The 26,176-nt window shown below is 42.7% G+C and overlaps 1 protein-coding gene across 3 annotated transcripts in view; it reads left to right on the top strand.

Annotated features, from left to right (window-relative positions):
- Window positions 1-13,387: 13,387 nt before the first annotated feature.
- CREB5 (cAMP responsive element binding protein 5) overlaps window positions 13,388-26,176 on the top strand; it is a 416,133-nt gene continuing 403,344 nt past the window's right edge. For all 3 annotated transcript variants that reach the window (XM_027102311.1, XM_027102312.1, XM_027102313.1), the window contains exon 1: window positions 13,388-13,426. The gene's annotated coding sequence lies outside the window, so the exon portion shown is untranslated. The remainder of the gene's footprint in view (window positions 13,427-26,176) is intronic.

Genomic DNA, 26,176 nt, shown 5'->3' with positions numbered 1-26,176 from the left:
GTTCCCCGGACTCTCTTCTTTTTCCACTGGCTCAGTTGGGTAGCAAATATCTGACTTGCACTCCAGGTTGCAACAGGTTGGTCTACCTTGTGTACTACATGCAGTGGGATGTGCTCCAATTACAAAGAACATCCTGAACAGCCCTTAATTTCAATAAAGACATAAAACCCTTTTTCCTTACTGGGGCCAAGAGTGTCAGACCAAAGGAGGTATTCTATGAAATGGTCTGTAACATAGGGCAAGGAGTTCCTTTTCCATTTTTTCTTTTTTCCTGTAACAACTCTAGGCAAATTCCTCAGAAATCAGATTGGCAAAGGCAAACAAGGGGTGGGCTGGAACTCTGGAATTTGGGCTTGCTGAATGCATGCCATTCCCTTGCCACGCAGCACAAATTGATGCCAACTGCAGAAAATAAAGATCCAAGTCAGAAGAGCAATGCAGGCACAAGGTAATCATCAGCTCAATTAAACTGGTCATTCCACAAATAACCTGGAAACAGCAGGATTGCCAAACAATCTCCAGCCCCTGAAACATTTGCAAATGAGCACGACAACTGAGATTTTTCTTTCTTTGTAGCCATACACTGTCACATTTTAATGATGGATTATAGACATGGGCTTTTGGCAACAGACTGTAGCAAACATGATTCTACACTTATTTTCTTCTAATCAGAAGATACAAAGGCTTATACATATATATGGCACTGTGCCCCAGAAAGAGTTAGATAAAGCTCTAGAAAGAGAAATGTGGGATGATGGGAATGTACATACACTTTCCCTTCTTTTTGAATGCAGGGCAGATATGCTTTTATTGTCATAAGATACCTTATCTTTTGTTTTATTTTACATGGTATTTTTGCACCTGTTGGGGATGTTTATAATAAAATATAAAACTAACTGGTATAGCATATGTATCTAATTCTATAATATATACTAATCTATATCAGTGTCATTTAAAAATGGCAAATTAAACATATTTTTCATAAACTAGTAATATAATCTCTCAATGTCATAAATATGAAAGTAACATGTTATTTCAATAGTCATGATGTCAGGAAGATATTATTTAGGAACTTAATGAGATCAGAGACTTACTGCACAGAAAAAATATATATTTTTCTATATGTTTGCTGTGTCTGTTCTACTTAGTTCAATCATTTTAATTGCAATTTCTTCTTATTTTTAAAACAGGACCATAACTCTTGGATGCTATTATTTCTTTTTATTTTTGGCAAGTTGAAGAATAGCAGGTAAGACTGTAAGAATGAAGCCACAACTTCTGTATTCTTCTGTTTTGTCCCTGTCTTGATCTATCTTTGTCTCCTTTTCCCTTCTCCTCCTCTCTATGTTCTGGATTTACCTTTATTCATTTCACTGGGCTGTGAGTACAAAAAGAGGAAAAAATCTGGGTCTCTTTTTATGAAGACAGATTACCTTATGATACATTTTAAATGCCACGAGGATATACATTTTCTCGAAGTGTTTTCTTGTTCAGGACGGTACCTTGGACTGGAGGGATAAATAATATATGGAAAACGATTTCCCAAGAAGGACTTATTCTTAAACAGCAATGTAATAAATCAAAAATACAGAGAAAAAATGTGGATTGGAAAAAAGTCCATAGCTTTGGTTTAGGTCCCATATGTGTGGATGTGTGACATCCATCAGTGGGATAAACAGTGCCTGGTGGCTGATTTACAGAGTGGGATTCCTCTCCAAAAAGGCAGCCATTTACCCCTTGACAATGCAATGAGTGATGGCTGCTGTATTCCAGAAGGATCTATTCGGGAAGCAAAATTTAGGATAGGGTAGGACCAACACAAAGAGATGGGGAGACGTAAGGACCCCATCTGCCTGGATCTCTTGGGTTGGAGCCAGCCTCTTGAGGATACAGTGGCTCCCTCTCCTTCCACTTTGTGGGATATTGAGGATTTACACTAAGGAAACCCATACCTGCCATAGCTGCCCCTTGGTCAGTTTATTTGGATTAGTGAATCAGGATAGAAATGGTTCCTCTTTTTTTTTTTTTTTTTTTTTTTTGCGGTTCGCGGCCCTCTCACTGTTGTGGCTTCTCCCGTTGCGGAGCACAGGCTCCGGACGCGCAGGCTCAGCGGCCATGGCTCACGGGCCCAGCCGCTCCGCGGCACGTGGGATCTTCCCAGACTGGGGCACGAACCCGTGTCCCCTGCATCGGCAGGCGAACTCTCAACCACTGCACCACCAGGGAAGCCCTCCTCTTTTTTTTTTTAAAACTGATTCATCAGCCTAACATAAGACCTTGGTCTTCATGTTTAGCAATTAGAATTACCATGGATGAGTTCAGTGATGGTAAGTCGGCAATGCTGAGGCTTGATTTGTGCCCTCACAATCCTACCTTTGCCACAAAGCCTCCCATTATTCTGGAAATATTCCATGGGTGCTATTCCTTTACCACACAAGAACCTACTCACAAAAAGAAAACACTAAAATCTGAGTTTAATTCAAGTGCACAATGAAGGAGAAAATGGTAGAACCAGTCAAAGCAGTTAGACTCTGGTATTTAAGCCTTGGGCTTTAACCTCAGGTTTCACGAGTTCAAATCCCAGTTCCAGGGGGAGAGGAAGTGAGGAATTACTGTCTAGTATGTACAGAGTTTCCATTTGGGATGATGAAAAAATTCTGGAAATAGATAAACAGTGGTGATAATTACACAACAGTGTGGATGTAAGTTAATGCCACCAAATTGTATACTTAAAAAGGTAAGTAATTTTATGTTCTTTCTATGTACCACAAATAAATGCTGGTGAGGATGTGGAGAAAAGGGAACCCTCCTACATTGTTAGTAGGAATGTAAATGGTGCAGCCACTGTGGAAAACAGTATGGAGACTTCCCAAAAAACTGAACACAGAACTACCATATGATCCAGCAATTCCACTCCTAGGTATTTATCCAGAAAAACAAAAAAACAAAAAACCCCCACTAATTCGAAAAGATACATGACCCCAACATTCATAGCAGCAAATTATTTATAATTGTCAAGATATGGAAGCAATCTAAGTGTCTATCAACAGACAAGGATAAAGAAAGGATAGAAAGGATAAAGAAGATATGATATATATATATACACAAACACACACACACACATATATGTACACACACAATGGAATACTACTCAACCATAAAAAAGAATGAAATTTTGCCATTTGCAATGACATGGATGGACTTGGAGGGTAGTATGCTAAGTGAAATATGTCAGACAGAGAAAGACAAACACTGTAGGCTATCACTTATATGTGGAATCAAAAAAATAAAACAAACTAGTGAATATAACAAAACAGAAACAGGCTCACAGATACAGAGAACAAACTGGTGGTTACCAGTGGGGAGAGGGGAGCAGGAAGGGGCAAGACAAGGGTAGGGGATTAAAACGTACAAACTACTAGATATAAAATAAATAAGTTACAAGGATATATAGTATAACACAGGGAATATAGCCAATATTTTATAATAACTATAAATGGAACATAACCTTCAAAAATTGTGAATCCGCGTTTTGTACACCTGAAACTTATATAATATTATACATCGACTATATCTCAATTTAAAAAATGCAGAAAAAAATCCCAGTTTCACCTCTTGTCAGCCATTTAGGCAAGTTGCTGTACCTCTCTATAATTCAGTTTCCTCTAGAATGGAAGAGGATAATAGTGATATTAGCTTCACAGAGTTATTCTAATTGAATGAGATGTGTGGGACAGACTTACACTGATTCCTAACAATCAGAGTTAGCTGTTGTTTGATGATTTATGAGTGTGAATTCTGTCATTAAAATCTCTTGCATCTGTAGTAGGATTCTTTGTGGAAACCATCAGTTTTAGTTCTGCTTATAAGGCAGACCTACATCTGTTTGAGATCTCATGTAAGACTTTCATTACTCTTAAAAGATGCCCCTATTGATAAGAGTGTGGGGGTGGGGGGCCCTCTTGCTGCTTGTAAGCCAGACAGTAATTGGTGCTACCATTCTGAAAGGCTATCAAGCAATATGGCAATATGGAACAACATTCAAAACATGCATAGCCGGTGAACCTGCAACACCATTTCTATGAAAAGTAGTCACATATGTGTGTTCAAGTAACAAGTATCCATTGTAGCACTGATTATAATAGCAACAAACTGGAAACTATATGAATATCTATTCATAGTCAATTGATTAAACCCCAAAATGGAATCCTATATAACCATGAAAAAGGATGATGCCATATTATAATATTCCTATAGATAAATGTCACAATAAATTGTAAAATTTAACACCAATTTATGGGAAAAGGCAGTTTGAGAACAGAGTATGTAGTCTGACCACATTCATGGAATTTATGCTTACATGTATGATACAATTTCTGAAAGGACAGTCATCAAACTTTTATAGTGGTTATCTCCAGATGGATTATAGGGAGACATTTACTTTCTGTTTTAAACACTTCTGTATTACTTGAGGTTTTTACAAGCATGTATTACTTTCATAATGTGCAGAAATAATAAAAATATTTCCATTAAAAAAATGAAAGAGAGACCATAAGGGACCTCTTTGGCTATGGAGAGAAAGAACAAGCCCTCAAGGTGTTATTCTAATTTAAACCTTTTATTTTTATGTAGCATCCCCCAGATCTGAGTCCATAAAAGGAAACGGATGAACAACTACTGCAGTGACAGCAATAAATAGGGTCCCAGCAATCTTAATTATCTTTGCATCTGTCTTCCTCTGGCAAATTCAGTCAGTGTTTTGAGTATCCTTCCAGTCTCCACACCAGTGACCTCCACCTTCTTTGCCTTTGCTGATTTGTCTCCGTAGTGGAGCTAAGGTCAAAGCCTCATTCAGCAGCCCACTCTCATAATAAATGCTCAGGGCAGCCATTGGCTCTCTTGCCCACAGTCCCCCCAGCACATATGGGACTTGGATATGCCTGGATCACCAATAATGGCCAGGATCTTGCTATGCAGGGCCCTCTGTTCTTCATCAAACAGGTCTATTGCTCCCCCACAAACACAGGATTCAGCCTATGAAAGGATATGACTCCCACACAATGATCACTGAGAGGCACAGTGGCTTTCAACCTCTGTGTATATATGTGTGGGTGGGTTGCTCAACAAAACAAAATAATGTTATGCAGGAGAGTGAAAGGAGAGACAAAGCATCTGGAAATAAAGGCCATTGCAGCAGGATGTGATGGAAAATGGGGATTCTGGAATCAGACTAGGTTAGAAACCCAGCTGCCTCACTTATTAGCTGTGTGGCCTTGGCCAAATTACTTAGCCTCTCTGAGTTTTAATACGCCCATCAATAAAATAGGAGTAATAACATCTTTCATCCAGAGTTGTCAGGATTCACTGAGATAAAATATATCATGGGGGGCTTCCCTGGTGGCGCAGCGGTTGCGAGTCCGCCTGCCGATGCAGGGGCCGCGGGTTCGTGCCCAGGTCTGGGAGGATCCCACATGCCGCGGAGCGGCTGGGCCTGCGCGTCCGGAGCCTGTGCTCTGCAACGGGAGAGGCCACAACAGTGTGAGGCCCGCGTACCGCAAAAAAAAAAAAAAAAAAAAAATATATATATATCATGGGCTTGAACCACAGTTAGTGTTCACAAATAATACTGTTCTTTCCTTCCCCTCAGACTTTGGCATAGCATTAAATAGCCACAGCAGTCTTGAAAATAGATGATTTTTCTAAAGAGCACAATGTTCCAGTGTACTGTTCGTACATGTTCTCTTTAAGTGTCAAGTAAGGGCAGTGTTGTGAAAGCTATAGACAGAATATTTTAAAACCAGGGTCGGGGAGTGGGGAGAAATGGGGAAGCTTTATATTTTCTAACTCCTTTAGTGGGCAATTTTCATGATTCAGATGAGGTTGAGAATAACTTTCCAGGTTTTAAATATTCTGTATCATGTAAGAATGAGGAGGAATCACAGATCAATTAGGTTTAAAAGCTACTGAAATTTTCGAGAATCATTTAAATAAAGTACTTATAAATGCTCCTAAAGAGATGAGAGTAACCTTCCACGTCAGCAGTACATGAGTTAAACATGTGGGTAATGATGATATAAAAAGAGGTGGTATGTGAAATATCAGTTCATATGAGGTGACGCTCAATATTAATTTATGTGATATCAATACTGTTTTAGTCTAAATGAACCTTCCCTATATATAAAACACTCCTAATTATTGTAAAACCGTTACTTTCCGCTTACCATTGATCTTTAAGGAAATTACTAAAATTTTTGGAGTGTGCTGACACAGCACTATTATTCCGGGTCATTATTCAGAGCAGGTGTCAATCTCTTTTACTTAATAATAAGGCAGGGGAAAAAAAAACAAGAGTAGTTTTTCATTTAATCAAGTCTCTCTTTTAAAAAATAAAAGAGGAACACATTAAGATAAGTGTAACTTTTATAGGGATGTTAACACTCTAATACCCTTTGGGATAGGTGAAGCTTTTGATTTTCAGACCAGTTCAAGAGAAAACATGAAATTTTATAATGTGGGGAATACGATAATTCCTTAAAGGAATAGGTCAAGCCATCAGCAACTGATGGCCTTCCAGACGAGGTCTCCCAAGCTTGAGCCAAGTGACCAGGTTGTCCCTTGTTAAACAACATTTCACAGTTGACACGCACCCCGACCTCCAATGCAAGAGTATAGCATTTTAGAGCTCTACCTGTTAGGATTTTAAGAAGTGACTGCAGTAAATCTCAACCACACAAGAGTTAATAATTACACAACTGCTGGTGTAAAAAGGCATTTGTATGTCAAGACTGGAAGGGAAAATTGTGATGGTTTCAATTAGAACATCAGCCTGTGTAAAACTGCTCTGTTGCCCACAAACTCAGGGCAGATTTGTTAATCTAACTGTGCTTCAAATACAAGTGGCTTATATGAAGGCTCTTAATTTGAGGACAAATGGGATTGATTCCTTTATTCTAATCCACAGAACTGCAATATTACAGCTTACATGCAATTTTATGTAATGAACATTTGCTGAACATATTCTAAACGACATGCCTGGTGCTAAGTAGTTGACATGGATTATTTTATGAAATTCTCTCCAAAACCTTATTAAAGCATAACAGTATCTAACATTTCTTCCAGTAATTATTATGTGCCAGGCATTGTTTTATGCACTTTACATATATTAATTTATTGAATCCTTGCAATATCCTGGGAGGTAGATGCTAACATTAGCTCCATTTTACAGACGAAGAATCTGAAGTTCAGAGAGGTTAAAAACTGGCCAGGGTCACACACTTAGTAAGTGACAAAGCTGAGGCTGTTAGACCTCCTGCTCTGCTTGCTGTTACTCTGAGTATGGTGAGCGTGGATCTGGGGGCATGGCGGATCTCATCAATCATGTGGCTGTACTTAGGGCTGGCTGCATAATTCCTGGACCCAGAGCTAACTGAAAATGCAGAGCACCTTGTTCAAAAGTCTGGGGAAAAGTGCCATTAAAGATATTAAGTAGAAAGGTTTTCCTCTCTCTCATAGTCAATCTCTCAACTTGTCACAGTGTTTTAAATTTACTATTTATTTTTTTGGCTGCGTCTGGTCTTAGTTGAGGCACTCATGATCTTAGTTGCGGTATGTGGGATTTTTCCTTGCGTTGCCAGGCTTCTCTCTAGTTGTGGCGTGCGGGTTTTCTCTTCTCTACTTGCGCTCCTGGGCTCCAGAGTGCGTAGGCTCTGTAGTTTGCAGCCCGTGGGCTATCTAGTTGAGGCATACGAGCTCAGCAGTTGTGGCGCGTGGGCTTACGCCACATGTGGGAATCTTAGGTTCCCTGACCAGGGATAGAACCCACGTCCCCTGCATTGGAAGACAGATTCTTTACCACTGGACCACCAGGGAAGTCCCTAAATTTACTATTTAATGTCGTTCAAAGTAACAAAAAATTAAAATATTAAATTATTAGCATTTTACCATTCATCTTTATATTGTGCATGCCAGTTTTGAATGTAAATACGTTAACTTCTATACGGAATCACTGAATTCACACAATTTGTATTTCACGGCTCCTATGTACATACGTATTTTGTTCTTACCTGCACAGTGCAAATGCTGCGCAAAGTGAACTCAGCTGTATTTCACACGTGCACACGTTCCACCAACATTCTGCCTTCTGTTTACTTCTAAGGAAAGACTGAAAGGAAAAGCAGTAAGGGCAGCTCTATCCTTCCTTTTCCACCTATGTCATCATGTTCAGTTTAAGTGGTTAGTTGCCCAACACAGGGACTAACAAGAGTAAGGTAGGATTCCTAAGTCTTTTGGGTGTCTTAGAGCGCCTCTGCCTTTTTTCTGAGTTCCAAGGAGGTTCTGGTTTGCAAGGTAAGCATGGTCTCTCAGGGCTCTCAGCGTCCGCCTCACCCCCATCCCACTCACCACAGAAGAAAAAGGCTTCCCTTTTAGCTGCTTCGCGTCTCACAGACTCCCATGCATCACCGGTCCAATAGAATTTTGTGCGTCAGGAAGCGCCTGGAGCGCTACATGCAAATTAGGTGGGAGGGAACAGTGAACGCGCTTACTGCGCAAAGCGCCTGTGCTCCCGCGCGCGCACGGGCGCATGCTCTGTATTCCATAGGACATGGTGCTGGTGCTGGCTCGAGAGGTCTGGGGCTTTCTCCTCCCTCCGCCTTGGCCCAGTTGGGCAAGCTGCTCACTGCTCTAAGACTTGAGCTCCTCATTGCAAATGAGAATGGGTCCAGCCACCTCATAGGATTATTGTGAGGAGTAACTGAAAGAACACACATAAAGGTCTTCGTACAAGCCTTGGCACAGAGTAAATGCTTGGTAAGTGTTAGCCAGTGTGCTGTGGTTGTTGCTGTCTTTGGATGAGTTTTGCAGTTCCGTTTATTTGAAAATATTTATCTCTTCAAATAAGACAATGAAGAAACCAGGGTAAGATTTATCTTAGAAGAGATGGAAACTTCCCAGTGGTCCCATAGCAATGGGTTTAATCACAAACCCAGCAACAGTCTTCCTATTACCACTGTTAACTCGGTTAAGAAAAGTTTTGAGTTGGGCTTCCCTGGTGGCGCAGTGGTTGAGAGTCCGCCTGCTGATGCAGGGGACACGGGCTCGTGCTCTGGTCCGGGAAGATCCCACATGCCGCGGAGCGGCTAGGCCCGTGAGCCATGGCCGCTGAGCCTTCGCGTCCGGAACCTGTGCTCAAGCAACAGGAGAGAAAAGTCTTGAGTGAAAAATAAATGGGAAAGGTCCCTCTAAGTCGTGTATGTATAGAAGGGACGAGGGAAAGACTTCTCTAGGGCTATATGTGTCTTTATGGGAAGCAGCTAGAGGATTGATCTTAAGCATATGAACCTGGGGTCATTTTTTTTTCCTTTTTTTTTTTCTTTTCTTTTTAATTTTTTTTCTTAGTGTTGCAGGCAGCAGACTCTTCCTGTTCCCTCCCCGGCGTCCCAGGTCACTGCCCGTCTATGAATTCACTAGATCACAGTCACTCGAAGTGGGGTCCCCAGACACTTGCCTCAGAATCACAAATGCAGAATCCTGGGCCCAATGCCAGATCCTTGAACAGAAATCCCTGGGGAAGTCAGGGAGTTAACAGGTTACCTAAGTGCTTCTTATGCCACTAAGTTTGAGAACCTCTGCAGGAGCCTAGGAGCTGGGAAGGAGACCCCTTTTCTTTTTTCCCTCCCCAGTACTGGGCAGGCCTGTCAACCTTTGTTGAATGTTGGAGAAATGACTGAATCCAAAGCATGAGGCAAAAGGATTTCTCCCCATCTGAGGACCCTTGGGATGGTTCTCCTCAGGCCTCATATTCAGTGGGTAAGCACTGGTAAGGCTGTAAACTTGTTAAAATATTAAAATTCTTCCATAGGGTTAGTATATACCCACTGCTCTGACCTCTTGGCTACCCCACTGGCCCAGCTGCCCAGGCCTCTTCCTTGGACTGCCCCATGATCCAGCAACTAAAGGGTTAACCTCTGGTCTAACAGGGGTCTCACCTATTCTCGTTTGTCAGTGTAGGTACAAGCCAGCTCTTCATAGGTCCAATGAATGTGGTACCTTATGGGCAGGCTTGTGCCCTGCCTGTGCCCCTACCCTGTGGAGGTAGGTAGGGTGGGAGTGGAGAGGACCCTGGATGGTGGTACCCCAGCTAGTTTACCTTGACTCTAGTGTAAGGGTCTCTGTCTCCACATATCCCCCAGGCCATAATGGGTGGAATCCCAGTGGGTGAGGTGGCATTCTTGGAGGTGGTGCTGGCACCCCAGCAGGCAAATGCCCCAGGTTATGGCTGCCACCAGCTGAGGTACCCCTGCTTCTGGAAACTGCAGCCTCCATGGGACTTTGGCTGTGACAGATCCTGAAAGAGATGGGGTGAGCACGAGGCATGCAAAAATTCAAGTCCACAAATACGAGGGCTCTGTTGGCATGGTTTGACAGGCGAGAGCCTGCTTGGTACAGATGATGCATGCAGGGATTAGTGTGGGGCTAGGAGAAGTATAGGGAAACAGGTTGTCTTTTCATCTGTTTGGTCAAGTTTGCTAAAATCACTGAATATCCTCCTGTCATGGCATTAGCCACATTATTTTCATTGATAAAAATGAGGGCAAGTGCTTATGTAGTATTTGTCCTGTGCCAAGCACAATTCTTAACTCCTTTGAATTAGTATAATTATCACCACCAGTCCCATTACAAAGATGAGGAAACTAAGGCCGAGAGGTTATTTAAAACTGAAGTAGCAGAGCCATGATTTGAACTCTGCCAGCCTGACATTGGAGTCCACACTTATAAACACCACCTCTCTTCTTCAGTTTACATTCAAAAAAATTGTGTGTGTGTGTGTGTGTGGGACTTAGTTGGTAACAGAGATCTGGAATATATAGAAAACTGTAATACAATGGCTTAGAAACATCGTGAATGAAATTGCTGTCAGTTCTGCAGAAGCTGACAGATGAGTCAGCACCATGAACAATATTGCTGATGTGGAGAGATTATCTGCTCATTGAGACTCCAGGTAACCTAATGATTATCAAGTTATTGAGGAGATCACTGGAAAAGTTCCATGTGTGTTCCTTTGTCAACCATGGCTGGGACAGGGGCATTGTTTACCTGGTGACAGCATGTCAAACAAATGATCAGCAGCAGTTTTTAAAGACCAACAACTGATTTGGATAGTATTAGAAACTGGTGAACTACTTGCATTAAAACTCATATATATGTGCTTCTGTTTAGAGAATACTGGGAATTAAATGTTTTAAATTTATATGGTGATTAATTACTTACAGGTTTTTAAATATTTTGATTATCACCTCAGCTTTGCTTATTCAATTCTCCATTCTATTCCTTTGGTCCCCACCTATTAGCTGGGAAAAAAGATAAACTCTCAGACTTAGCACTACTACATCAAGCTGCATTCCTTTTCTGCCTCAAGCTTGCTCCTGGTCTGGCTTACACTTTTTCTTTGAGGGAGAAGGAGGTAGATTCCTGCTTTACTGGAAAAGGATGTCCTGATAATTGAGTGGGAATGTGGGCAAGGAGGCTGTTGCTTCCTTCCGTCAACCCAAGTAATTGAGCTGTCATATTTAACGTTTTATTGGTTAAGATTCAAGTTAGGGCTGGAGCCCTTCTTCTGCAATTCCTTCAGGGGCACATGTGGAAGACAGCAAATAGCAAACTCAGTGATGAGTTCTGAATAAGGCTGTGAGAAATGAACAGTCGGCAGTCCCTGTGGTATCAAGAAACACTAAAGGGAAGAGAGTTGTTTAAACACTTAGGAAGGAAACACAAAGCTCTTCCATTTAGTATGTCAAAACCAGCTCAGAAGTATGTGACAATCCAGGCAAAGCATTACAATTTCTAGCCAGTCCAGTCATGATTCTTTGGCAAACTGCACAGTCATGGTTGTGATGCATTGGGATAAGAGGTACTATATAAATGTCAGATGTTACATAAATGTCAGGAATGATTATTGTTTGTTAATGGGATCTAAACTGTTCCTAAGCAAAGCCCCGACATCCTTAGCAAAGGTTCTAACCAGTGAGAAGGTAAAGCTCAGCCCTGGTTCTAGAAAAGAGCCCAGTTGGGATTTGAGGTTTGAAAACAGGGGTTGGGGTGGTGCCGGTGCCACCACTTGATCAAGTGGCTTCAGGCCAGCCTCTTAACCTGGGGTTTGCCTTAGCTCACCTGTAAAATGGGGATAATTATAACACCTGCCCTATTTCTGCTCCTTGTGCTGGGCTGTTGTGAGAATCAAGGGAGTTAGTTCCACGTGGGTTTAATTGCTTTGTAAAGTGTGAGCTGCCGCGAGGATGACAGTGGTCGTCTGGGATATGCTGAAATTTAGCCTGTGCCTACCCTTTGAGTCCGACTCACAGAGAGAACATCTGAATGGAAGTTAAGCTGAGGATGGTGATGGTGACTTGGCTGATGATGAAAGCGCCTGACTCCTCCTCTCAAGGAATTGTCGGGAAGATACTGCAGACCAGGGGCCCGGATCCTGCATTCTGGCTCTGGCTCTGCCACTTGCCAGCCTGTGAGCTTGGGCGAGTTACAGACGAGGCTCTGGAAGTGATCGCCAAGGGCCCTTCCGTCTCTGACGCTGAGTCTAAATCAGTCTCATCACTTGGCTCTAGCTGTGATTCACCTTCCCCCCCACCCCCCAGGAGCAACTCTCGTTCCAGCTTCTCACACGCGAGAAGCAGGGGTCTTGGAAAGGGTGGGGGCAGTGTATTGCAAGTGAGTGTGCACAATAAAGAAGTTATTCCTTTGGAAGTGAGGTGGAGAGGGGCGGGTGCGGGGCGGGCGGTGAAAAGGGGTGTCGAATGAGTGCTCTGAGAAGCCAGGATGCAGGGAACATTGTAATGAGGTCACGACTGTCGCAGGCAAAAAGGAGCTGGACATCTGCTGGTGGGGGAAGGGGGAGCGTCCTGCATTTCTGTTTGGAGAAAGTCTCTTCCGGCATTCTTCAGCACCCCCTCCCCACCTCTCCCCATCCCCACACCTTTCAAACGCTACCAGGCCCTCGTCACGGGACAGCCCGTGTCCCTGCCTCTCCTCCGTGGTCCTGTCTGAAACCATGAGGATTGTTTCCAAGCTGACTCACACCACTAATGTCAGGGAGCCGTGTCACACGGCGCTGGGCTCTGCAAGCTGTTGCTTGCGCGGTCGCCACTGCCGCCGCAGCTCCCCCGCGGGTGCACCAGGGTCCGCTCTTGGGGCGGGGGCGGGGCGGGGCCGGGGCGCGGCCCGCCCCCTCGGCGCGCCGGCCCCGCCCCTCCCTCCCTCCCCCACGGACCGCAATGATTTAGAAGTTCAGGAATCCCACGTGACGTCACCGGGGGGGTGATGTAATGCACTCTAAATAGAATGTATTGTAATCTTTGCTCAGTCCAACGTGGTCCCTTCACCCGGGCTCCGCTCTTGCCTTCTCCACACTTGTTTGGTAAGTTCCTAAAAATACGGCTCGGCCACATCTGGGGCTTTTGCATTTAGACACTTTTGTTGCACTTGCCGCGGGAGCCATCTCGGGAGCGTACTTGTTTGCAGGGGTTGGTTCTCGGCAGCAGCCGCGAGGTTACTTGGTCCAGTGGGCAGGTCGCAGGGCAAGGAGTAGGGAAGATGCGATGCATTTTTTTTGGAGGGTGATCTGTGTTTGTAAACACTTTGGCGGACCAGAGGGAAGTCCGGCCTCAAATGCTGGTGGACTGTGGAATCGGCTGTGTCCTGAGGCTATCCCAGAGACCCCACGCCGTGTCCGTCCCGGAGCGCGTCTTGGTGGCCGCCGCGCCGTGCGACTGGAGGGATGCTAACGTGGAACGAGCGCCGTGTCCGCCCCGGCGTGCGTGCGTGTGTGGGAGCGCGCGTGCGTTTCCCTGACACGGGGAACAGTTATGAATCGGGGGTGTGTGTTTGCCTCCAGAGACCTGGCAAGGTGCGGAACCCTCCAGAAGTGCGGTCAAGCGGCGGCAGCGGCGGCGGCAGCGGAGACGGCGAGCCAGGAACCTCCCCCCGCGTCCCCAACTTCCCCGTGATGCGGCGGAACCCCCGGAGAAAGTTTGCAAACTTCCAGCGGGCGCGGCGAGGACGCCGGGTCACCTAGGGGGCGGACGGGCCGGCGGGCGCACGGGGGGCTAGCTCCCTCCCGGGTGCCAAGCCTGCTGCTGCCACCTCTTCCGCAGAGCTGCCCACCGCAGGTGGTGGGCGCGCGCGCCGGGGGAGGGGACATCGTCCTTGGAGGGCACTTGGCTTTCACTCCAGGCGCGGAAGGCTCGAGCGTGGCGAGGCTCTCCTCGCCTTCACTCCTCCAGCCGCCTCTTGCCTCTGTCCGGTTCTCGCTGGCATCATTACCTCTTCCCCGCCGCTGCCCCAAATGACAGCTCCCGCTTTTGCCGCGGCGGCGCGGTGGCAGTTCTCAGGACCCGGCGGCAGAGTCTTCCTCTCCAGCAGATTCTCCACGGAATCGCTTAAAACTTTTCAAGACGTTCTTAGAGGGGCAAGACGCACAAAGGAACCAAGGAGATGTTTTCTTCCGGCGGCTGCATCCCGCTTTTCCTTTGCTATAGATTTATTTCGAGGAGGTAGTGGGGAGGTATCTGGTAGATAAAGCCTCTGATCTAGCCCACCCCAACTTTCCCTGAACGAGTGCAGCCTCCACTTGAGGCTTGTTCAAGGCCAGGAACTGAAGTGGGCTGCTTGTAGATTTCGTTGTCAGAGTCCGCTGAGTGTTTGATTTTTATTTTTCCCTCCCTCTCTGACATGTGTCAAGGAATAAAGGCTGAATACAGGTCCATTACGTCATTCTGCAGGCCAGTAAGTGTTTGGTTAACAGCTTCAGATACTCAAGGGTTGGGGGCTTAGAAGTGCTGACAAAGCAACAATGCTTTCCGCCCCCAGCCCCCAACGTACTAGTACAATCGCCAGTTCCCTGGGCATCTTTATTGCCCTCTCCTCCCGGACCCCTCCTTCTCCACCCCTTCTCCCGCCCACACTGTTATCACTCTGGCCCTGCCTCCGCCTTTTACTGCTTTCCCTGGGGAGATCACAGTCCCCGGAGTGAGGGTAAGAGCTTCTGGTGGCTGAGGGGAGCGCGGTGCCTGCTCAGCGCACACACAATCTGCCCTTTTCTATTATTTAAGAAAGGCACCAGCGAGCTCGCTTCTCCAGGGCAAAAATGCTTAACTCTGATAGAAAAGGCATCTCAGGAAATGTTTAGAGACATTATGATAATACAGTGTCCCTGTGGTGACTTAGGAAAACAACACACTCGCTGCAAGCAAAGTACTTAATTTTACATAGCGCCTTCCTCAGACCTGTTATCCGAAGAGGGATGATTGAGGATGCTGACTAAACCAAATTTAGCCAAAGGCTCAAGACTAAACGTTTCATTTCCAAAGTGAGGGAATGTGAGTCGTCGAACCCAAAGTACCATACAATAAATTGGTGCGTGTGTTTTAACCTTAAGTTTCTATATTTAAAGAGGAAGTTAAATACTAAGTCATTGAATTGAGTCAGAATCCACGTATCTGGCAGTTGAAATAAAAATACTGTGTGTGACATGTTTAAGGGGATAAAAGTAAAAAGAACTCGGGGATGGGGGCGCTGCAGTGTGCAGCAGAAATCAAACAAGAGATTTCCTAACAGGCTTTTGGATGGGGGGTGGGGGGTGCAGAAGATTTGAGTGCTCTCTGATTTGGAGTTGGTGAAAGCTAAATAAAGGAAAATTTATATTCTGAGTATGTGGGAATTTCTTGAAGAACACATGTTTTGTTATAATCAGATCTACTTTCTTCAGCGTGAAAGCCATGCTGTAGAGTAGGCATTTGTGAAACTCCTGTCTGGGGTCTAATTGACATCCTTTCCCAAGTTTGTGGCAGTATTTATTATTTATTCACATCTAGAGATGAAATAGTATAACCTCCACACAATACATGTGCATCTAAAATGTTAAACTCCTTGTTTGTGATGCATACATAGACCTAAAGGGGAAAATGGCCCGGGTCACCAGCACTGGAGAGTGTGATTAATGATCAGTGATTTAGTGATCAGTGATTAGTGGTTTTATTCAAACTGTTACCTCTGACCAGAAGCACACATCAGAGGATTAACAGGCTCTTTAGATAAATGCTCATTAGTGGAAGGGGAAAAGCAAAGATAATAGGCATGCACCCAGGGACAACTTTCGAAGAAAATCATTCCCCGTCTTCAGAATAATAAGCTCTATTAACAGAAAGCCCTTTTAATTTAAAACTTGCTTTTATCTTGTAAATCAAAGTTAGATGTAAAAGTTTGTAGTGCCATTATAACCTAAATTTTCCCATATCCACTAGATGTGGATTATCTCAGTAGCGATATTTTTTTTATTTAAATAAACAATTGGACCTTTAGAGCAGCTGAACTCTGACAAGTCCTTAAGTCCCAGGGTTTGAAGGTGTCCCCCCTTCTGGAATGGAGAGTGCAGCTTGCTAACTAGATGGCGCAGTGTTATTTGGTGTTCTGTGCTGTGTCGTGCAGGAGTCTGAAGGAGCAAGTAGCTGCTTGCGAGGTGTTCTTCAATACTTACAACAAAGTTGATTCTGTGTAAGGTTGGAGGCTAGACAGTTCTACAAGTTTTTAGTCACATTTTCCATGTCAGTTAAATCTGGGGAGTTCAAGGCTACTGGAAAAATTAGTCTCATTACTAAAAGAAATTTAGAGCCCGAAGGAGAGGAGGTACGGGAGTCCAGGAGGTACCCCTGGGCTGCAGAAGTGATTGTAAAATACCAGACCTGTTCTTTTTTTTTTCTTACTGAGAGCTAGTTTCACAGTCTTGAGGTCTGAACTATTGAGGCAATACTCAAAGCTTTATTTTCTTCCTAATCTTGCTGGGGAAAAAGAAGATACTAGAAAGAAAGGAAGAAAAAATTTGATTTGGTGTCTGCAGGAAGCAACACGTTGCTGATTTTATTCTACAGATAATGGTAAGGTGATGTTTATTACACTTATTAAGCAGAAAGGGAACTTTGTAGTTGGTTCCAGGAGAACGATCTTGTAGTTTCATAGGTGAGATTCACAAATGGAATTCTTACTTTACACTGACTTTTAATGTTGCTTTTGTAGTTTCCTGGGACTTGATAGCATTTTGTTGGAAGGTTTTGTGTGTGTGTGTGTGTGTGAATAAGACCATTATTTCCTGGGTAAAATAATGTTCATGAGCATGGGAAGTGCAGTGGGGAAGCTACAAAGCATGTGAAATAATATGCCAGGTAAGAATTCTCTTTTCCACAAGCTTTCCTGAGATTTTTATTTTTCAACTTTACTCAGACTAAACTTGTTTACTCAGTTGATATCTTCCAGCCAACTGGTTTTGACTGTAAATTGCTGATATCCATAAATTGCTTGTCAATCAGAAGTCAGTTGTGACCTTATATAGTTTATATATGAGCAGAAGCTAATTAGAACATTCCCACAAAAAAGTGGAAACAGTGCCTTTATTTTTATATCTTTGTGATGTCGCAGCTTTTGTTCGAATAAGGGGTTAAGTGAATAGTAGTTTGTTAGATTTTCCCTGTATAGCTTTTCAATGACAGTAAGTTGAAGATTTTTGTTACGATTATTTGTTGCTATTATTTCCCACACCTGTGGATTCAAAACCAATCAGTTGTAGACTTTCCGTGGCTGTGTTCATACTAACGTCAGGTTCCTGCTCTCCTGATTTCTTGCTATAATTTGCTGTTTAGCAATGATGCACCACAATCCTATAGTGTTTCCTTAGCATTTCTTTGCTTCTGATTAAGCTGAAAATTATTTTGTGGGGGTGTGTGTGTGTGTGATGTTCACTGGATCACCAAGATGTGAATTTTGTGTCACATTTTGTAGTTGGTTTTCTTCTGGTTATGTTGTTAGATTAAAATTGGGGATTTGAGTGGACTTATTATTTTAGTCATCTTTTTTTCTTCTTCTTCTTCACTTCAAAGCAGTGCTGTTAGCCACAAAATTAATGTGATCATGGCTGGTGTTTCCCATCTATATGCTTCTTTTGCTTCTTCCAAATTGGATTTCTACAGCAATTTAAGATCTTTTTTTAGAGGCAGCTTTCTTGGATGAAGATGGAACAGTGATCTCAGTCAATTCATTATCTTGTCCAGTTTGACTACCAGCTGTATTATGGGAATCAACCAATGCTTTTATAAATTAGTGTTTAAAAATTTAAATCTAGGACTATTTCTCTGAATCCTATTTAAGAAAATTACACAGTTGAGATAAGGTAATAAACTGGGGTGGGGGGGGACCAGCTCCAAATATTTAAATGTGAGAAAGAAGCACTTTTAGATATGCTAAACAGACTTAAAGAACCTTTTTGTGTTGCTATTTGTAAACTAAATAAGCTATCTACTTTATGGCATTGCTTTAAATAGAAACTCTGACACTTTAAAAATGACATCATGTTTAATGTTTTCACTAAAGAGTTCTTACATTTTGTAATTAGGGAAAAAAATGGGCAATTAGTGTTTTTTGAGGATCCATTAGTATTTCATTGTTGGGAATCACAAATCATGGATTTAATGTAAGAAAAGAGAAGAGAGAGAGAAGGCTTTTACAAGTGTCCAGGTAATACTGGTAGTACTGTTGCAGAAACAAAAGTAAAATTTTTTCAAGCTCTTACTGAGACTCTGGTACCTTCAAAATAAAACGCTAAAAGTTTAGGGTAAATTCCTGAATGTATAAGATGTTACAGTGACATTTCCATATTTCATTCCTCCAAGCTCACTCTGTTGCCCATTTATCTTTTCCGAGAAATAGATCAGAATCAACTTAACACTTTAAAAGTACATATTTTAGCTGCTTCCTTCTACTTCCTCAAGGTTCATATTTGTAATCTGTACCCTAAGATTAACAAGGATTGAAAACTACCAGGTTGGCATTTGGCTTGAACTAAACTTAGTAAGAGTTCCTCTTGGCTTAGGGGTTCTGATGTGAAGTAGGCTTGTGTGATAGCATTAAGCAGAGCTGGAACTGGAGGGAGTCTTCTTATTGATAGAGCAAGCTCGTCACTTTGCAGAGGAAAATCTCGGGCCTGGTGGCTCTCCTGGCTCATCTAAGGCTGAGAGCTGGAGAGTGCCAAACGGAGCCTAGAAGCTGGGTCCCTGCCTCCAGGTTGGGTGGTCTTTCCGTGTGTCAGGCCGTAAATGCCCTTGTCCTGAAGGAAGCATAACCATGGCTTTGGATGCTTTGCTCTTTTCAAGCCTTTTGATCACTAACCTTTCAATGACAAATTTTTATCAGATCTTTTGAATGAATGCCCTGACCATAGAAACTATAGTTTCTTTTTTCTTTTTTTTATAAATTTATTTTTATTTACTTATTTTTGGCTGCATTGGGTCTTTGTTGCTGCGCGCGGGCTTTGTCTAGCTGCGGTGAGCAGGGACTACTCTTCGTTGCGGTGCGTGGGCCTCTCATTGCCGTGGCTTCTCTTGTTGCAGAGGACGGGCTTTAGGCGTGAGGGCTTCAGTAGTTGTGGCACGTGAGCTCTAGAGCGCAGGCCCAATAGCTGTGGCGCACGGACTTAGCTGCTCTGCGGCATGTGGGATCTTCCTGGACCAGGGCTTGAACCCGTGTCGCCTGCATTGGCAGGCGGATTCTTAACAACTGCGCCACCAGGGAAGCCCAACCTATAGTTTCTATTCTGGTTATTTTTATATATCTGCAATGTTGATTTTTCTAATATTGGCCTCCTTAGTTGAAGGCCGCTCTTCTTCTTTACCAATACGATTAGACATGCCCTGTAAAACTACACCATTCAGATTTCATTTGAGACTAAAGGCCAGGCAAAACAAAAAATGGTCTATAGGACTGTCTCAGAATAAGGCAGTAACTTCCTTTACTTCCTGTCTTTTCTTTTTCATCTCTGAGGAAGGGATCCAAAAAATTCTTAAAGTTAAAATAAATAATCTTTCTTTTTGTTGAATAGAGTAACAAGTGCTGTTTTCACGCTGGCAGATGCGCGTTTGCCTAGGATCCGTCTGTAATATATTATCTTTCCAGGCTGGTGTATATGAGAGTGTTTAGAGGTGAATAAGGAATGAGTTGAGTCTGGAAGTATGCTGTTCGAGGTTTGAATGGCAAAACTTGACTAATCATAACTAATAGAATTCATGCATGCAACATAGGGGGCTCCAGAGCACCAAACATTTGATTTAAGATGATGTTTAGGTTTTGTTGTATTTAGGACGGAGCACAAGAATATCTCAGCAGAAATCTTGAACGCATCTACTGTGTGTGTTGTTTGGCCTGACCCACAGTTTTCCTTTCCAGCTCTTTGCATGAACACTTTAATATCAGAATTTAGGTCTCTTTTATTCTTTGATTACACTGAGGAGCCCCTGTGTTGCATGATTTCTCAAATATAACACATTTCAGCCAGTTTTATGCAGTTCTCTCTCTGCTGGCTTCCCAAGGGGGGAAAACCACACGAAACAAAAAACATCTTTGTTTTTGTTTGAATTAGCTGATTATTAGAAGAAATACATTTTATCTCCGTTTGCCAGATCTGGTGGGACCATTTTACTTTGTCAAAACAAGATTTTCTTCTTTAAGTCAACTATAATGCTGTTCGGCTTCTGAATGACCAGGTACTAATCCATGCACCAGAGGTAGAAGGCTTTGAGGATAAAGACCACTTCTAGCAGGGTACCTAGGTATGACGAGGTGTGCCATTATGAAGAGCTGATTTGCCTCACTGCAATGACAGCATTGTCCACAAAAACATTGCCTTCTGGAAGGAAAGAAATATTATAGGCTCAGACTTCTAAATTTTGAGCAGGGGCTGATGCTGTGCTGAAGATGACCCTCAGAATGTTGAGGGTCTCCATGGTGATTTATTTAACTGCAGCAGGATAAAATATTCACAGGCTAGAACTTGACCATCTACATCTTAAAAACCTTAATAGTCCTCTTCACTTATTCTCTGTATTTTCCTTATGCTAATGTTTTTCTAGATTTATTTTTTTATTTTAATTTTTTATTTTAATTTTTTTTATTTTTGCAGTACGCGGGCCTCTCTCTGTTGTGGCCTCTCCCGTTGCGGAGCACAGGCTCCGGACGCACAGGCTCAGCGGCCATGGCTCACGGGCCCAGCCGCTCCGCGGCATGTGGGATCTTCCTGGACCGGGGCACGAACCCGTGTCTCCTGTATTGGCAGGCAGACTCTCAACCACTGCGCCACCAGGGAAGCCCTAGATTTATTTTTTAACATCCATTCTAGTTACTGTGCTTTCATGAGTAACCCTGCAATAACAAATCGCAAGTGTGTGCACAGCAGAGAGGGGATATTTTTCCATAAGCAAAATAGATTTCAATATCAAACCTTAGAAGAAACAATTAGCAAGACAAAAGAAAGAAAGGTTTGAAATCCGATTGGTGGCATGCCAGGCTCTGCCATTCCTAGCTCTGCAACAGTGTGGTTTAAGGCAACAGGAAAAGCCTGAGAGGCCAGAAGAGGGTATCCCCAAAGTGCTGCCTCGAACTCATTATGCTTCCCTGCCTCAGTTTCTTCATTTGTGATAAAGGAGTGTTGGTCTTGACCATCACTCTCCAACAGTGGGAGCCACAAATGCAAGCCACATATGTAATTTTAAATGTTCCAGTAGCCACATTAAAAATAGTTTAAAAAATCAAACAGGTGATGTTAATTTTAATAATTTTATTTAACCTAATATATCTGAAATATTATCATTTCAACATATAATCAATATAAAAATGTTGATATACTTTATGATTTGGAGCGGGGGGGGGTACTAAGTCTTTGAAGTCTGGTGTGTGTTTATAATTACCCCACATTTCAATTCGGACTAGTCAAGTTTCAAGTGCTCATAGCCACATGTACCAGTGACCGTGGTGTCAGGCAATGTAAATCTATAGGCTGTATCAATGCTTCTAATCCAGGCAGCCCAACAGAACCACCTGTGGAGTTTATAAAAAAAAAAATACTAATACCTTCCTTGTCCTGTCCACTTTGACTTACTTGGTTTGGGGTGGGGGCCTGGGCCTCTATATTTTTTAAAAGCTCCAGAAATGCTTCTGAAGTTTAGCCAGGGCTGAGAATTGCAATTCTAACTGATCACTAAGGAATCTTCTACTCTAATATTCCATGATTCTATTTAAGGAAAGGGATTGCAGTAAAGCATTCAGAGTTCAAAGGGCAACAAGCGGTTATTATTAGTGTGCTGCACTCTACAAAACATGTTTAAGAAAATGTAATTAATACAAATTAAAGTGTGCAGATTAAATATTTTAGAAGATAATTCTTGGTACCACAGATGAGCTCGGTTTTGTGTACGTTTCAGATATGGATTGTTTGCTTCCTGAGAAATCTTAATTTAGGATTTGGTTTGCACGCAGACTCTTCGAAACCCTCCGTTTTGGAAGAGGTCAAGATCACCACATTTCAGTTATTTTGCTAGCTTACTTCTTTGCCCCAGATACTACTTGCCTTTAGCCGGTTTTGGAGGGATGCTTTTACTCGATTTGAGACATCTGGATCCCCTTGTGTTTCTTCCCTCTAAGCTTTTAAAAAGCTTCGTGTCAGACCAAACTTGCTGTCTGCTCATGTCAAGATGTTAGTTGTAACCCCCCCAGACTTAAAGCGTTCCTTCTATTTGTCATCCTTTAAATACTAGAGAATCAATATTTCTCAGTACACGCCAGAATGTTTTCCTTTAATAATTTTTTGAACAATATACCAGCTTGCGCATTCAGTAAGTGATGCGAAGAACCCCAAAATAAAAAATAATAATTTCCAAACTCCTCACCCATCTTTTTTTGAAGTCAACAAACAGCATTGTTTGTGGAGGAGAGGAGAGACCTCAGGGACGGTCCCTTGTGACTTCATGCTGCCGAGAGCCTCTGCATTCCCACATTCGTGAGTCATTTCACCCTGAACCTCTCTCCTTATCCCCTGCATAGCAGTCTGGTTCCAAGTACATGTCTCTCTAACCATGAGCTTTTTAAACGTGACTTTAAACCTTTTTTAGCTACAAAGCTACACGTTTCTCTACATTTTGTGGTGATAATATTTGTGTTTTCTGTAATACCATTCATCGGGAGAATTTTAAGCTCCGTTCATTAACACACAGCTTTTTTTTATATAAGTATTTTTTAAAAAATTTATTTAATTAATTAATTTATTTATTTTTGGCTGTGTTGGGTCTTTTGTTTCTGTGCAAGGGCTTTCTCTAGTTGCGGCAGGTGGGGGCCACTCTTAATCGCGGTGCGCGGGCCTCACACTATCGTGTCCTCTCTTGTTGCGGAGCACAGGCTCCAGACGCACAGGCTCAGTAGTTGTGGCTCACGGGCCTGGTGGCTCCGCGGGCATGTGGGATCTTTCACGGATCAGGGCTTGAACCATGTCCCCTGCATTGGCAGGCAGATTCTCAACCACTGAGCCACCAGGGAAGACCAACACACAGTTTTTTGTTTGTTTGTTTGTTTGTTTTCTGTACGCGGGCCACTCACTGTTGTGGCCTCTCCCGTTGCGGAGCGCAGGCTCAGCGGCCATGGCTCACGGGCCCAGCCGCTCCACGGCATGTGGGATCTTCCCGGACCGGGGCATGAACCCGTGTCCCCTGCATCGGCAGGCGGACTCTCAACCACTGCGCCACCGGGGAAGCCCCACACAGCTTTAATTCCCATTTTATAGATGGAGAAGCTGAGAGACTGATACTGTGTTCGTTAATTAGAAGGTGATCAGTGTGAGCTAAAAGCTCGTGTTTATTAGTGCCTAAATATAAGCACTGCTCTGGATGGCTTCCAGATGGGGAGTTCCCAATTGTGTATATTATTGCATTTGTCTTTGAATTTATAAATAATGTTCTTTCTGATACTTTTCCATGCATTATTTTTGCATCAATGATTTCTCTGCTAACTCTTACTTCCCAGCTTCAGGCTACATGTACAGACCTGGACTGATTAACAAATACATATGGGTATATCAACCTCTTAACATGGGATCTGCTCTAAAAGTTGCTGGAGACATCTGTTACAAACCTGTGTTTTTGGTGGTATCTAGGGAAACTTTCTTCAGGCTAGTTTGTGATTGACTGTTAGAGGACTTTGTGGAGAGACTATGAGATTAAAGATGTAAACTGTTAAACTCTTTTGGGTATTGAAAGGGAAGGGTTTTAGGTATTCATTTATTGAGCAAAATAGACTTTAGCCCTAGCTCTTGAATTGTCTTTAATAAAACATTTTAACTCTTGTTTTACCAGTGTCCTGTCTTCATACTTGACCTGGAGCCATGTGCTTTGGAGTATTCGGTTTTTGTTTTCTCCTAATAATGACTAGGGTTGGACTTAGTCATTTGCAGTCTCTGTCTACACCTCTGTATTTTCAGTGGATGAGATACAAGGTGGGATTAATAGTGTGATCTGTGACCAGTGCCAGGGAGGGGCCACTTTGGGTCCCTTTCTAAGCATTATACTAACGTTAAAGTAATTTTAATGACCACACATATATGTGGTTACGGTGGTTAAACTTGTATATAAACAAAAACCTTAGCCGGTGAAGACCAGGATGTTACTGGCATATATACTTGTAAATGTGATTATCATCTTTTTTAGGATGCCCATGGATAAATTGTTCCTCCTTTTGAGCAATTGATTTAGATACACATATTGGTGATTAAAAGATATTGCTAGATTAAAAAAATTGAAGCCATCTTTTAAGACACTCTTCTTTTCTAATAAGGCCTGCCTAAGCTCACATTGTTTACAATTTCATCTTCCAGCTTTGTGAAGCCAGATGACTAACAACCACCATTCTAGTGCTGTGTTGGTGGATGTCATCAAAGATGATGGTGCACAGTGTTTTGGCACCACGAAGCAGCGTGTAATTTGAAATTGTACTTTTTGCTAAATACCCATGCTAATCTTCAAACCATTCAAAACATTAAAAAACAAAATAAAACAGTGATCTCTTCCCATTGGATGGAGGTAGTTCTGGCAGAGAAGCACAAGTATTTTTTTCATGTGCCTCAGAAGCACTCAGAAAAATCAGGGAAGGAAAAAAATTACACATAATTGCTTGATATGCCCTTTTGGGAGGGACATTCTTAAGACAGGCAGGTTAACCCTTTAACTCAAGATTCATTTTTACCCTTTCCAGGAAATATGCTTTTTTTTTTTTTTAAATTCCTGAAGCAAAAAAACTGTAGTATCTTTAAAAGGAAGGCTGTAAATGGATGCTTAATCTTTATTTAACATTTAGCAGATATTTTAGGAGGTATATTTAGGAACTCTTATATTCCTTTACATAGTTCTTGTTATTTAAGAACTATGATTTTATTTAAGAACTATGTATTTAAGAACTATGTATTTTATTATTGAAAAATAGAGGATTCTGGAGATAGGTTGCACGACAGTGTGAATATACTGAACACTACTGAACTGTGTACTTGAAAATTGTTAACACAGTAAATTTTGCTATGTGTATTTTACCATGATTTAAACAAAAAGGAGGGATAAGGTTTGCTTGTACCCATTCCCAGGATAGAGAAACAGAAGGCATAGACCACTTGTTCTAAGTTAGGTATAGCAGCTTTAGTGTCTTAATGGGAGGAACAGAAATCTAAAGAGGACTTCTGTACTTCAGGCCAATGCAGAGAGGTGACAGATGTGCGATGTGATTCTGACATATTGGAAAATCCAGGAAGGACAATAATTAGATACGCGGCTCAGATTGTCTCTTTTCTGGAGACTGGCTCGGATCTGGATGCATCCTGTATATAGAAAGCTGTATCATTTAGTTTGAAAATCACACACCATTTGGCATTATTTAAATATCTCTCTTTGTATTGACTTGATTGCCTTTCTCAGTGCAAGGATATGTTCAACTAAGAGCAATGAAAAAACAGAGCCTTTGGTTTCTGTAAGGGAATAGAAACCCACACCTCTCCTCCCCTTCCCCCCTTTCCTTCCTTCCTGCCTTTATCAGCTATTTACCGAGCATCTATTACGTGCCAGGTACTAGGGATACATGATCGAAACCCAACGCAGTCCCTCTCCTCCCAAATCTTAACCGGTAGGAGAGACACCAAATAGGTCCTTGCAACAGAATGTTGTGGGAGGGTGAGGGGATGCAGGTCTGGAGGCAGAAAACCCAGTGAGGGTTCTAGTGTGGTTGTCCAGACAAGAGGTGATAGTGGCTTGGGCTGGGATGGTGC

The sequence above is a fragment of the Aethalodelphis obliquidens genome, unplaced genomic scaffold, assembly GCF_003676395.1.
Source record: "Aethalodelphis obliquidens isolate GAN/ISIS:26980383/991018 unplaced genomic scaffold, ASM367639v1 scaffold5, whole genome shotgun sequence".
NCBI classification, from domain to species: domain Eukaryota; kingdom Metazoa; phylum Chordata; class Mammalia; order Artiodactyla; family Delphinidae; genus Aethalodelphis; species Aethalodelphis obliquidens.
The sequence above is the reverse complement of the archived record's forward strand: the minus strand, read 5'-3'. Positions and strand labels throughout refer to the sequence as shown.